Source organism: Mytilus californianus, unplaced genomic scaffold (genome assembly GCF_021869535.1).
Source record: "Mytilus californianus isolate M0D057914Y unplaced genomic scaffold, xbMytCali1.0.p SCAF_1, whole genome shotgun sequence".
Classification (NCBI taxonomy): domain Eukaryota; kingdom Metazoa; phylum Mollusca; class Bivalvia; order Mytilida; family Mytilidae; genus Mytilus; species Mytilus californianus.
Genome location: NW_026262581.1, coordinates 22,381,656 through 22,394,475, shown reverse-complemented (window position 1 = coordinate 22,394,475; position 12,820 = coordinate 22,381,656). Strand labels below are relative to the sequence as shown.

Sequence of the window (12,820 nt, the reverse complement as noted above, 5' to 3'; positions counted from 1 at the left end):
AGTCAAGGTCTTTAAACTCCCCTTATAGCAGGACTTAATATGTTAATGTTAATGTCAAGACCAATTATGGAATCACATTTAGCAAGGGAACATTCTTTTGAATAATTCTTTTATCTGAATTCAAGAATGTTAAATGATTATGATGGTGTTTTATTTGTGTTGACAATGATCATCCAAAAAATAAAATATGCTGGTTGTTAATCTTGAACAGTGTAAAAAAAAACAACATCTTCTCCTCTTTATTTTAGTCTAACTTTATTATATAATGCTATTCCATTTTTAAACTTGCCTTAAATTTAATGAATCAATAAACATCTTCCCCAATGTAGCAAACTTTATCATTTGTTTATTACTTATAATTCAAACTCTGGGTATAACTTACAATCTTAACTCTGTTTATTACTTATAATTCAAACTCAGATTGATACCTAATTAATGTTAATATCCTGAGTATTGTCTATTCTAGAGACATATAATATATGCATTATACATGTTATATGTCTCTGTCATTTTATATTTCATATTTGCATGGCATATCAGACAGCTTTGCAATTTCATAAGATGTATCAACAGTAAAATTACTTCTTCTTCTCAACCATAACTTCAACATATTTGAACACTAAAATTATTTCTTGAAACATGTTTATTTTTTTTTTTTAAATATTATGTTATCTCATCTAATATTTTTATGCATGTTTTTAACTTCTCTAGATCTGTAACCTATGTACTTCATGGTTTTATGAGAATAAACTATATATCTATCTTTATAATAATTTCTTTCAAATGGAAAGTTGTAAATTTCTTCAACATGTTCAAATGTAAATTAAACATGTTAGAAAAAAAAATATAACATTGAAATTAAAATTTAAGTGTGTCCTTGTATTTATGTATTTATTGAAAAAATAACTGTATTTGAATAAACTCTAAAAAAAAATGTAAAAATGTTAGTCCTAAAATAAAACCATGCCCTTATATTGAACAGTTTAAGACATAACTAGCAAAAATTCTGAATTAGAATCTGTTAACTTAAGACATTATAATGAAATTTAAAATTTGTTCAACATACATCAAAACTATAAACATGATACACACAGATGTAAAATTCAGCAAGAATAAACAGATTGTTGAAGAAGTGGTTGATAAGATAATCAATGTCTTTGCCTCTGTGTTTTTAAAGCATGTAGTTGTTATTTTTGGTAAACGGACAGAAAGTCACAGGACAAAAAGTCACAGGACATAAAGTCACAAATTTGATAGGACAAAAAGTCACAGGACAAAAAGTCACAAATAATTTTTTGACAATTGTTTAAATATATTTTGAAATAATTTCTTTTTATAACATATATTCATTTTTAAGTTAAGGAAATTGCTCATAAACCTTGATAAATGAAAATGTATGAAATTTTAATCATGCAAAGGATATATTTATTGGCAAAATGAAGCCATTTAAGTACCAAACCACTTTGACATTTTGTTTTCATAACAATTATTTGATCACTATTGATATTTATTGAATAAATTTTAATTAAAAAGTTGCGTCATATATAAAACTTCAAGAAAAATACAAAAAAAATATTTTCAAAATAAGTGTTTTTTTGTTCAAAGAAAATTAATCTCAAAACTGAATTGTGACTTTTTGTCCTGTGACTTTTTGTCTGTGACTTTTTGTCCGTGACTTTTTGTCCTGTGACTTTCTGTCCTACATTCGTTATTTTTATGTCTTTATTTCTGAATTTATTTATTAATTTTTGGGCTTACTTCTAAAATTAACAGGAAAAAAATATAGTTTACAAAAAGTTCCCACAAGATGATAATGAAAGCTTAATTTGTTTTATATTTTTGAACAGAGATTATAATGTATTATATGTCTCTGGTTAAAATAATGAAAATAAAAAAGATAGCATAAAATAATTTTATAGCATTATGAATGCAATCTCCTTTAAGAATGTTTCTTCAGTTTGGCTAATTTCTGTCAGTTAACAAGCAAAATTTGTCTCCAGAAAAAATAAAGTACACTTCTATAGATTGTGACATTTTTATGGTCTATTAATTAAATCACTTTTTGTTCTGTGTATTATATTGTTGAAACTGCTGGACTGGCATGATACATATACTTGGTATACAGAAAAAAATAAAGATATTTTTGAAAATAGAATAAAAACTTATGATTGAAAACTTCACTGTAAACTCAAATGCTTCAGTAAGTAAAGAATTAGTGGTCATAATTTAGAAATAGAAAATAGTGGATAATATAAAATTCCTAGAAAGGATATAATATGTAAACTGTGCCACTTGCTGGACGATGAAGAACACTCCCTCCTTGATTGTAAAATTAACAAAACAACTTAGATAAAATCTATTTAAAAATTGTTTACCTTCTCATTATTATGTCTCTTACGCATGTTACCCAAGAACAAAAAGTAAAAGAAATGCTTAACTTCTATAACATGGAACATGTTTAAAATATTCATTAGAAGATGATATTCATTATTCTTCAGTTGTCAAAAAATACATGTAAAAACTTAAATTGACAGAATTATTTAAAATGTATAACATCCAAACAAACAGTCATGAGACAATTTTTTCATAAAAAATGTTATGAAGCAATATGTTCAACCAGGGACATATATAAATCTGTATCATATGTCTCCTGTTCAACTAGTTTTATTATTTCATTTTATTTTGAATTATCTTGTCATAATCACAGCTAGTCATTAAATTTGACAAACACATATATTTTACCTGAGACACTTGACCTGTAAGTTATATAATTTTAACACTTCAATGATTTCCCTTTATCCTTGACTAGTTTTTGATTATACCTTGTGTATTAATTAAGCAACAGGGGGTATAATGATGGACATAATTTTTATGGCCACCATTAAAAAGATAAAGTCACAAGTAGTGTATTTAACCATTGTTACCCGACTCTCCATGCATGTAACCATTGTAACCCTACTTCCCATGTATGTAACCACTGTAACTAGACTTTCCCATGCATGTAACCATTGTAACCCTCATTCCCCATGCGTGTAACCATTTAACCTTATTTCCCATGCATGTAACCATTGTAACCTGATTTCCCATGCATGTAACCATTGTAACCCTACTTTCCATGCATGCAACCATTGTAACCCTTATTCCCCATGCATGTAACCATTTTTACCCTCGTTTCCCATGCATGTAACCATTGTAACCCGACTTCCCCATGCATGTAACCATTGTAACCCGACTTCCCTATGTATGTAACCATTGTAACCTGATTTCCCATGCATGTAACCATTGTAACCAGACTTCCCCATGCATGTAACCATTGTAACCTGATTTCCCATGCATGTAACCATTGTAACCTGATTTCCCATGCATGTAACCATTGTAACCTGATTTCCCATGCATGTAACCATTGTAACCTGACTTCCCCATGCATGTAACCATTGTAACCTGACTTCCCCATGCATGTAACCATTGTAACCTGATTTCCCATGCATGTAACCATTGTAACCTGATTTCCCATGCATGTAACCATTGTAACCGGACTTCCCCATGCATGTAACCATTGTAACCTGATTTCCCATGCATGTAACCATTGTAACCCTCAATCCCCATGGATGCAACCATTGGAACCCTAAATCACCCAAACTATTGTAACCAGACTGACTTATGTAACCTCACAGCGATGAATAAAGGGGTTGCCATGGTAACATGATGGCATAAAGGATTCTTGCATGTGTGTAACCAGTGTAACCAATGTAACCATTAGGTCAATGGAGGTTACAAATGTACCAGGATTTGAGAATTTCTGAATATATGATGATTTATGATAGTTTGTATGAGTGTAACCAATGTAACCAATGTAACCATTATGTCAATGGGGGTTACAAAACAAGGTAACTTAATTCTGGTGCACATTTTGTGCCTTATATGTCTTTAAGCAAATACAGATTCCTTTTTAAAATACATGATATTTCATATATATATATATGACAAACAGTAGTGGTGCCTTAATTATGTTGTAAAGACAAGCAAATGTCCCATGCACGTGGTCCCATGGCTTTGAATATACTATGGAGTTAATAATGTTTTTATTATCCGCTTAAAAGAGTACTTTGATGTAGGCAAATTGAAAAAAATGTAGCTTACACGTACTTATAGGCACCAGAAATTTTCTTTACGGGAGTGTGAGGGGGTGGTGGGGGGCTGGTCTGCGTTTAAAGAAACGAATTAATCTGGCCTTCATTTTGATAATTAAAAAAATCGGGCCTAGTATACAGTTGCTCAAAGACAATTCTGAATTCATCTTCAATAAGCATGTATGATGTTGAATAATAAATTCTGGCTTTGGATTGATTGATAAAAAAATTGCTAGGTTTGCATTTGAATAAAAAATAAATCTGTCTCGATTTAAAACATCTACTAAAGGACGTTCAAAGGATCCCCTGGGCCGTCTACATGACCCCCTGTTGTCTGAACATTCTACTATAGGGCGTTCTATAGGAACCCTTGTTAATTGTTTATAATGAAGCTACTATTATGGAGTTCTACAGGATCCCCTGGGCGGTCTACATGATCCCCTGTTGTCTGAACATTATATATCTACTATAGAACGTTCTATAGGATCCCTTGTTGTTTGTTTTTCATGTATATACTATAGGGCGTACTAAAGGATCCCCTGGGCGGTCTACAGGATCCCCTGTTGTCTGAACATTATATATCTACTATAGGACGTTCTATAAGATCCCCTGTTGATTGTTTTTCATTTTTATACTATAAGGCGTTCTACAGGATCCCCTGTTGTTTGAAAATTATGCATCTAAGATGGGACCTTCTATAGGATCCCCTGTTCTTTGTTTATGATGTATCTACTATTTAACGTTCTATAGGATGCCCTGTTGTTTGTTTTTGATGTATTTATTATAGAACGTTCTGTATGATCCCCTGTTGTTTGTTTATCATGTAAATACTATAGGGCTTTCTACGGGATCATGCTGGTCTACAGGACCCCATGTTTTCTGAATATTATTTATCTACTATAGGACATTGTATAGGACCCCCCTAATGTTTGGTTTTCATGTATATACTATAGGGCGTTCTACATGATCCCCTTTGCAGTCTACATGATCCCCTTTGCAGTCTACATGATCCCCTTTGCAGTCTACATGATCCCCTGTTGTCTGAACATTATATATCTACTATAGTCCGTTCTATAGGATCCCCTGTTGCTTGTTTATAAGGTATCCACTATAGGACGCTCTACAGGATCCCCTGTTGTTTGCAAATTGTGCATCAAATATAGGGCTTTCTATAGGATCCCCTATTGTTTGTTTATAATGTATCTACTACAGGGCGTTCTGTAGGGTCCCCTTTTATCTTTACATTATGAATTTGTTATAGGGCGTTCTACAGGATCTCTTGCTGTTGGTATATGATATAGCTATTACAGGACGTTCTATAGGATCCGATAGGACAATCTGCCGAGAAATTGAGTAAAATCATCTGGAATTGCAATTTTAACTCACTTTGCTTTCTGGTTTCACATGAGCATCGGTAATTGTATTCTTAGAAGGACATGTTTAAGCATGTACTTTTCAGGAATCCCTGGTGCTTTTGTCTGAAGAATCTTTGTTCACGAGCATCGCACAAGTTGGCACTACGAGGCGGGTGGGAAGCAAGAAGGTGAACTGTGTTTTTTTATCAAAAGTACTGCTTAAGTGGACGCTAGGGGCCGTCTTGACCTCATTGTAGGGTATGAATGATTCGTTCATTGTTGAAGACCATAAATCGACTGTCAATATGAAGAACAGGAATAAAAAATCAAAGCACTGTAAGCGCTGTAGGCAGTTAACCAAAAACCAAGGGAAACGTAATTATGAAAACTGTGGCAGTGTTGCTTCAATTTTTTTTTAAGATTTGAAAGAACAAACATTAAACATTCGTATATTGTACATTTATGTTCATTAAATGAATTGATTATTAAGGCAAATTAATTAATATTTCATCAAGGTTTTAAAAAGCAACTCATATATCAATGTAAATGACCCCCATCTTCACCCCCAAGTGCATGATGTTACTCCATATCAAGTTTGGAATAAAATGACACGTGATATTAAAACAGTTGGTCATACATTCTCGGGCTTTACACTGCTTGAAAGATTTATATGTTTCCTTTAAAATGAGCCACAAATGAAAAATATTATAGGCCCAGAAATAAATTAATAAATAATTAAAGTAAATTCAATTAACCTAGACTCATTTTTTGCATCAATAAAATTTTATAATATAAAACAAGAAATAATTGTAACAGGATGCCGTTACAAAGTCTCCCAAACAAAGCCCCCATAATTCGTCATTCCCATGGTCTCTTGACATTAGGCAAAGTCCAGTTCATATTGGTTTGGTCTAGTAAAGTGATATGCCTATGTGACACCTAGGAGATTGACCCTGTATGTCATTCAAATCTTTTTGAAATGATGAACAGGAATAAATATGGTTTAGGTGTGGGTATCTCAACCATTTCCAAGTTCTCAGACAGGAGGGGGTGGGGTGACCCCAGGGACTCACCATATATTTCATTTGATTTGTTATATTGTCCCATACATGAATACATATGGTTTAGGGCTGGGGATCTCTACCATTTCCAAGTTCTCAAACAAGAGGGGGTGGGGTGACCCCAGGGACTCCCCAAATATTTCATTTGATTTGTTATATTGTCCCATACATGAATATATATGGTTTAGGGGTGGGGATCTTGACTGTTTACAAGTTCTCAAACAAGAAGGGGTGGGGTGTCCCCATGGACTCCCCCTATATTTCATTTGATTTGTTTTATTGTCCCATACATGAATATATATGGTTTAGGGTTGGGGATCTCGACCATTTCCAAGTTCTCAAACAGGAGGGGGTGAGGTGACCCCAGGGACTCCCCAAATATTTCATTTGATTTGTTATATTGTCCCATACATGAATATATATGGTTTAGGGGTGGGGATCTTGACTGTTTACAAGTTCTCAAACAGGAGGGGGTGGGTTGTCCCCAGGGACTCCCCTATATTTCATTTGATTCGTTTTATTGTCCCATACATGAATGTATATGGTTTAGGGTGGGGATCTCAACCATTTCCAAGTTCTCAAACAGGAGGGGTTGAGGTGACCCCAGGGACTCCCCATATATTTCATTTGATTTGTTATTTTGTCCCATACATTAATATATATGGTTTAGGGGTGGGGATCTCGACCGTTTACAAGTTCTCAAACAGGAGGGGGTGGGGTGACCCCAGGGACTCCCCCTTTATTTCATTTGATTTCTTTTATTGTCCCATACATGAATATATATATGGTTTAGGGGTGGGGATCTCGACCATTTCCAAGTTCTTAAACAGGAGGGGGTGGGACAACACCGGGGACTCCCCCAAATTATTTTCATTTGATTTCTTTTATCGTCCCGTAAAAGTATATATATTGTTTAGGGGTTTGGATCTCGACGGTTTACAAGATAAAAGTACATTTTCAAATTGAATGGGGTTAGGATGACCCCCAGGGACTCACCCTATATTTTGGTTGATTTTTATTATTGTCCTGTTCTCATTACTGAAGACTGCATGTGTCTATCACTTACTGTTTTCGAGAAATAGTCATTTGAAAATTTAAAAAAATAAAATCCCATAGGGTTCTATAGTAAACCCTCCCTTCTTCAGGCCCCTCCAAATACCCCTAAATAAAACCCAATGCACAAACAAAAGATTAATGGCTCCGCAAGACATGTTAGTCTTATATTTTATGAAACCCTAAGTAAATCTGACAAACGGTCAAAGTTGTCTTCTTAGACGGTTTGAGTGGATTAGTCTTATATTTTATGAAACCCTAAGTAAATCTGACAAACGGTCAAAGTTGTCTTCTTAAACGGTTTGAGTGGATTCGGTCCGACTTGTCTCGGGGACGAGTTGTCCACATTACTTAAAACATCCCATCAACGTCGATTTCCGCATCTGTTTCATGACCTCGTTTCATTCATAAAATAACAACCACCTTATTTGGCAAGATGAGTTAAAAATTACCGCCCACTTATATAACTTTATTTCCTCTATCATAGAGATTTGTTGTACATGAACAATATTCCTTCGCATTTTGCCATTTGGGAAATATAAACGACTTGTAATTACCGATTTTCGGCGATGAAATATTTCATACAATTGTTCTTTGACATCGTAGCCAAAAGCACAGGGGATAATAAACTACGTACGGATTTCTATTGAGCACTACTTCCTATGTGCAACTTCAACAGTTTTGGGTAGTTCGACGATCATTTAAGGTTTTTCTGGTCATATTTTTTGTATTCCAGAAATAAAAGTATTAAAAAAAATGTCCAATTAGTTATCAATAACATAATAGCCAGCTAGATAATAACACGTATTTCAGCATTTATTGGGTAGAACACAAATCTAGGGTGCTCGCATAAGGCAGCTTAACTGCCTAAAAACCGGATTATTGATAATTTGTATCCTTTCTATGTATTTTGTGAGATTTTGTCCCATGTACATTTACTCCACATCCTTTTGTTTTACTATGAAAAGTTGTCCCTTTGTGAAACTAATCAGCTACAATATGTATCAATACTTTATTAAAGTAAAATAAAGACAGCACCTTCGTTTGAATAGATTACTCATTTATAACAGAATTGCAAAATACATAACATAATTCTACTATTTAGTGAAAAAAATACTGCAACCACAACCTATTGGGATATAAAGCTTTGATCCAATATTCATGTATTTATTCTATTTCTAAAACACTGCATGATACACGACAAAAACAAAAGGTTTTAATTTGAAAAAAAAAACAATCTGATTAAATTATTTTGAATTATAAAGTGAGTCACTGAAATTGATACAGCTTATATCTACTAATATGATTCGTACTTTTATTACATGTTTCATAATATTTTATCATACAAACTCGGCCGGTTGACAGAAATCATTGACAAAGGTTACATGTTTTCCTTCATACACCTTATTTTGTATTTGTGTATCAGAGTATTTTCGTGGAAATCCTAAAAATTACAATATGGTTGAAATTTGAATCAGTAGTTCTATTTTACGAATATTCTAAAAACAAATAAACCACATAAAAAAGCATCACATGTTTCATTGTGTTCATCATTAAGTATCCATCAGTTAATTAGCAGTTATATGAATTAGCGTTTCAAACTCGGCAAAGGATGAAGTAACCTGTCAGCTTCAGGTACAGTTATCTTCTTGATGTGAGAAACAACTAAGATTTCAGCTTCCACAAACAAAACATCTTTGAAATATCTTGTACCACTGTTCATATTCTGAGACATCCTATAAAAATGTGAAAATGATAATTCGTATTTCGCAAAACTTCAAATCTTCAAGTTTGCTATATATATATATATATATATATATATATATATGCATATATGTAACTAGGTTAATCGTCCGTCGGATGGCCCCATGTACAGGGACATGTCACGCCATGTGCATGTAAAAAGTAGATAACAAAAATACCTAACTCCAAGAAATATTCATGAGACCCCTTCTGCAGATTTCGTTTAGAGTAGGTTCTTTTGGGCCGCTGCAGAGGCAAAAATTGTTAGGGACCCCATGATTTATTCTATGGAAGTGACACTCAAAAATTGCAGACGTTGTAGCTATATATGTCTACATTGGCTAAAGGTTAAGTGGGAAGGTTGAGATCGCACAAAACATGTCTAACCCACCGCTTTTTTGCGCCTATCCCAAGTCATGAGCCTCTGGTCTTTGTAAGTCTTGTATGTTTTTAACATTTTAGTTCATTTATATGTTTCAGAATTTAGGGTGACGTCCATTTTAAATGAACTGGTACACATTTTTGCTTAGGGTGCTGCTGTGTTGAAGATCCATTAGTGGCCTTGGGCTGTTTTATGCTCGTTGGTCGGGTTGTTGTCTCTTTGACGCATTCCCCATTTCCATTCTCAATTTAAATGATTATGGGGTAACATACTTCCTCATTAATATATTTGAAAGTTCAGACATTTCATACTGTAAATGATGTTTCAAATATATTAAAATCTTACATTATATTACATTTTATTTTAATATGTTAAAAAATAACCTTAGTATATGAGATATTTATCATTTTGGTCGCCTCTCAAACATTACTATTAATTGGCTCTTGTTTTTATTACCTCTTTAAATAATATGGACTTGTTTTTTGTGTAAGTATTAAGTGGGACATTTAGAAAATATTGTATAGGATGAAACGCCTTTTTAAAGGAATTTATTGGTGTATAAACTGGACCAATTCACTCACAAACTAATACAAGTCCGAAGGACTTTTGTGATATGTTTGTGAGTGACTTGGTCCAGTTTATACACCAATAAGTTCCTTTTAAAAGGCGTTTAATCCTTATAATTCTTTAAAATTGGAGATAAGTGCAAATAGGTATTTTTGACGTCGAGCCGGTCTGTCTTATTTTCGATGCCATCTTGTTTCCATTGATTACAAAAAAGTAGTTCTGTCAACGTCGTTTATCGAAAAATAAAAAACTTCAAGAGTGACTACCGGAAGCCTTCTCGACCAATCATATGAACGTATTCCCTAATATGCATATCATTTAAGAATTATAATGGAATAATATCAAGTTCTAAATGATCATTCTCAAGATGTTTGACACATAATACCTTAACGACATGAGGGAATAGATGTATATAAAATGTAACTAACACCAAGTTCATTTATCAAATTAAATTCCAATTTTGTCATAAATAAATTGATATAGATCATAAATTAATATCATCAATGTCCAAGCACCCTACAATATTGCTTCACTTTCAAATATATCTTCATAAAACTAACTTTCAGGCCAATTGGAATACAAAGATAATTCCTTACAATAAAACTTAAAGGAAACACTTTCTAACTAATAAATCAATAGTAGACTTTAATTCTTAATATTATTGCAATCACTTACATTCTGTCTAGTGTTGCCTGTAGCTTGGAATTATTGATACTGTCTTTGACTGTCAAATAGTGTCTATCTGTAAATCCCAATCGCCTAAAAATATAACACAGAAAAACAATGCAACTGCTGAAAAGGACTTAAAATGACCTGGAAGATATTTACCTTATCTACTTTAATCATGAATTGTTATAGACTATAAACTTGATTGAAATATACACGAGTTTTAAAATTTAAAAAAACTGTTCATACTTACTGTATTGATTTAATTTTCCATTCCGAAAACTCGGCGAGAACCAAGGCATACAACTCTTTGCCTGCCTGAAAGTATTATGTAAAATGATCAGTTATATTTTGAAAACATGGTGAGAACATCATTAAAGTGGATTCATTTTAGTTCCAATGTCTATTTGAAAGAGAAAATGATACATGTATAAGAGAAGTATTGCTACGATGTTGAATGGTTTTAATATCAGGATAATATTTTGACCCATTTTTCCTCAATAGGAAGAAAGGGTCATCAGTGATTGACTCTCATACATCTTACTTGTAATAGTAGTTTACAGACATACAACACAAATAATTGCAAATCAGTTTGAACTTAAAAAAAATAAAAACCCAAGTTAGTTAGACCTGTGGCCATAAATTTGACACAATTCTAGTCATCTTCAACATATTTTCTATCATAAACATTGCAGATCATTTAACATGTTTAAAGGATTATTGTCCTTCTTGCAGTGTCAGCATATAGATAGAAGATAAATTACATCATTGAATGAATTACGTATTAAAAAACTAAAAAGTATTGAACCAATAGTTAAGATTAGACATATTTATATTTACAGTATTTCCAAAAATGTTGTCTTTCGCATATCCCAGCTGTGGCTTTCCTCATTTCCATATGCTTTGCTAATGAAATACCGGTAATCCACCGTATATGCCTCCAATGTGCACTTTAATAGCTGTATGTAGTGTTTATATAAATAAAAAGATAAGATAAGATAATATAAGATAAGATATTTTCATTAAAAGTAAAAATGTGGTATGAGTGCCAATGAGACAACGCTCCATCCAAGTCACAATGTATTTAAAGTTAACAAGTATAGGTCGAATTACGGCATTTCTTTGGATATTTGTGCTAGCTGTTATTCATTCTATTTATAGTTGAAAAGTATATGATACATAACGATAATATAAAGTTTTTATTTGAAAAGCTATTAAACCTTTTTTCATTCATATATGATCTACCAATATTGTGTTAAAGTGGTATAATGTCGCATCATTTTTTAAACAAAGCAAGCACTCAATAGTGTGAAACGTTTGAAAATTTAAATTATGAAAAGCTCACCTAGCACTTCTATGACCTCTTCCAGTTTGTGTTTGACGTGGACATCAAACTGTATAAGAAAAAAATACATAAGTAAAACAAATGATCTTTCATTATAAAATCACAAACATAAATTCTCAAAAAATGTCTCAATTATCTTAAATTCTTATCAATGTCCCTACCTCAGACAATCTTTTCCAGTACTAATGCTCTTAAAGGAAGACAATAACTATCAAAACAAAGAAGTTAACAAAGACTCATAAAACCAAAAGACATTCACAGCAACTATAAATAAATAGGAGCCAACACGAACTCAACTAAAACCGGGAGTGTTATAAGGTGCTCGGGGAGGGTAAATATTCCCTGCACTGTATACGACACCCTGTTCAGTCCGGTAATAATGAAAGGTTGTTATGACTGCGGAAGAATATCAAATATGAATTCCGACACACTTTTGGTATTTAACCTATCATCAGTAGTCATTTCAAGAAAAAGGTGTAAATATGAAACAGATTTATCTGTGTCGGAAGTATCTTTAT

At 32.8% G+C, this 12,820-nt stretch overlaps 1 long non-coding RNA gene across 2 annotated transcripts; it reads right to left on the bottom strand.

Moving 5' to 3' along the window:
* Positions 1–8,597: 8,597 nt before the first annotated feature.
* Positions 8,598–12,038, bottom strand: LOC127715969 (uncharacterized). 2 transcript variants are annotated; one of them, XR_007988704.1, is made up of 4 exons: positions 11,798–12,038; positions 11,211–11,275; positions 10,967–11,050; positions 8,598–9,335 (listed from the first exon to the last, which is right to left on the bottom strand). It is a non-coding gene; the product is annotated as an uncharacterized LOC127715969 (long non-coding RNA). The 2 variants fall into 2 exon arrangements; XR_007988694.1 differs by lacking the exon at positions 10,967–11,050.
* Positions 12,039–12,820: the final 782 nt, after the last annotated feature.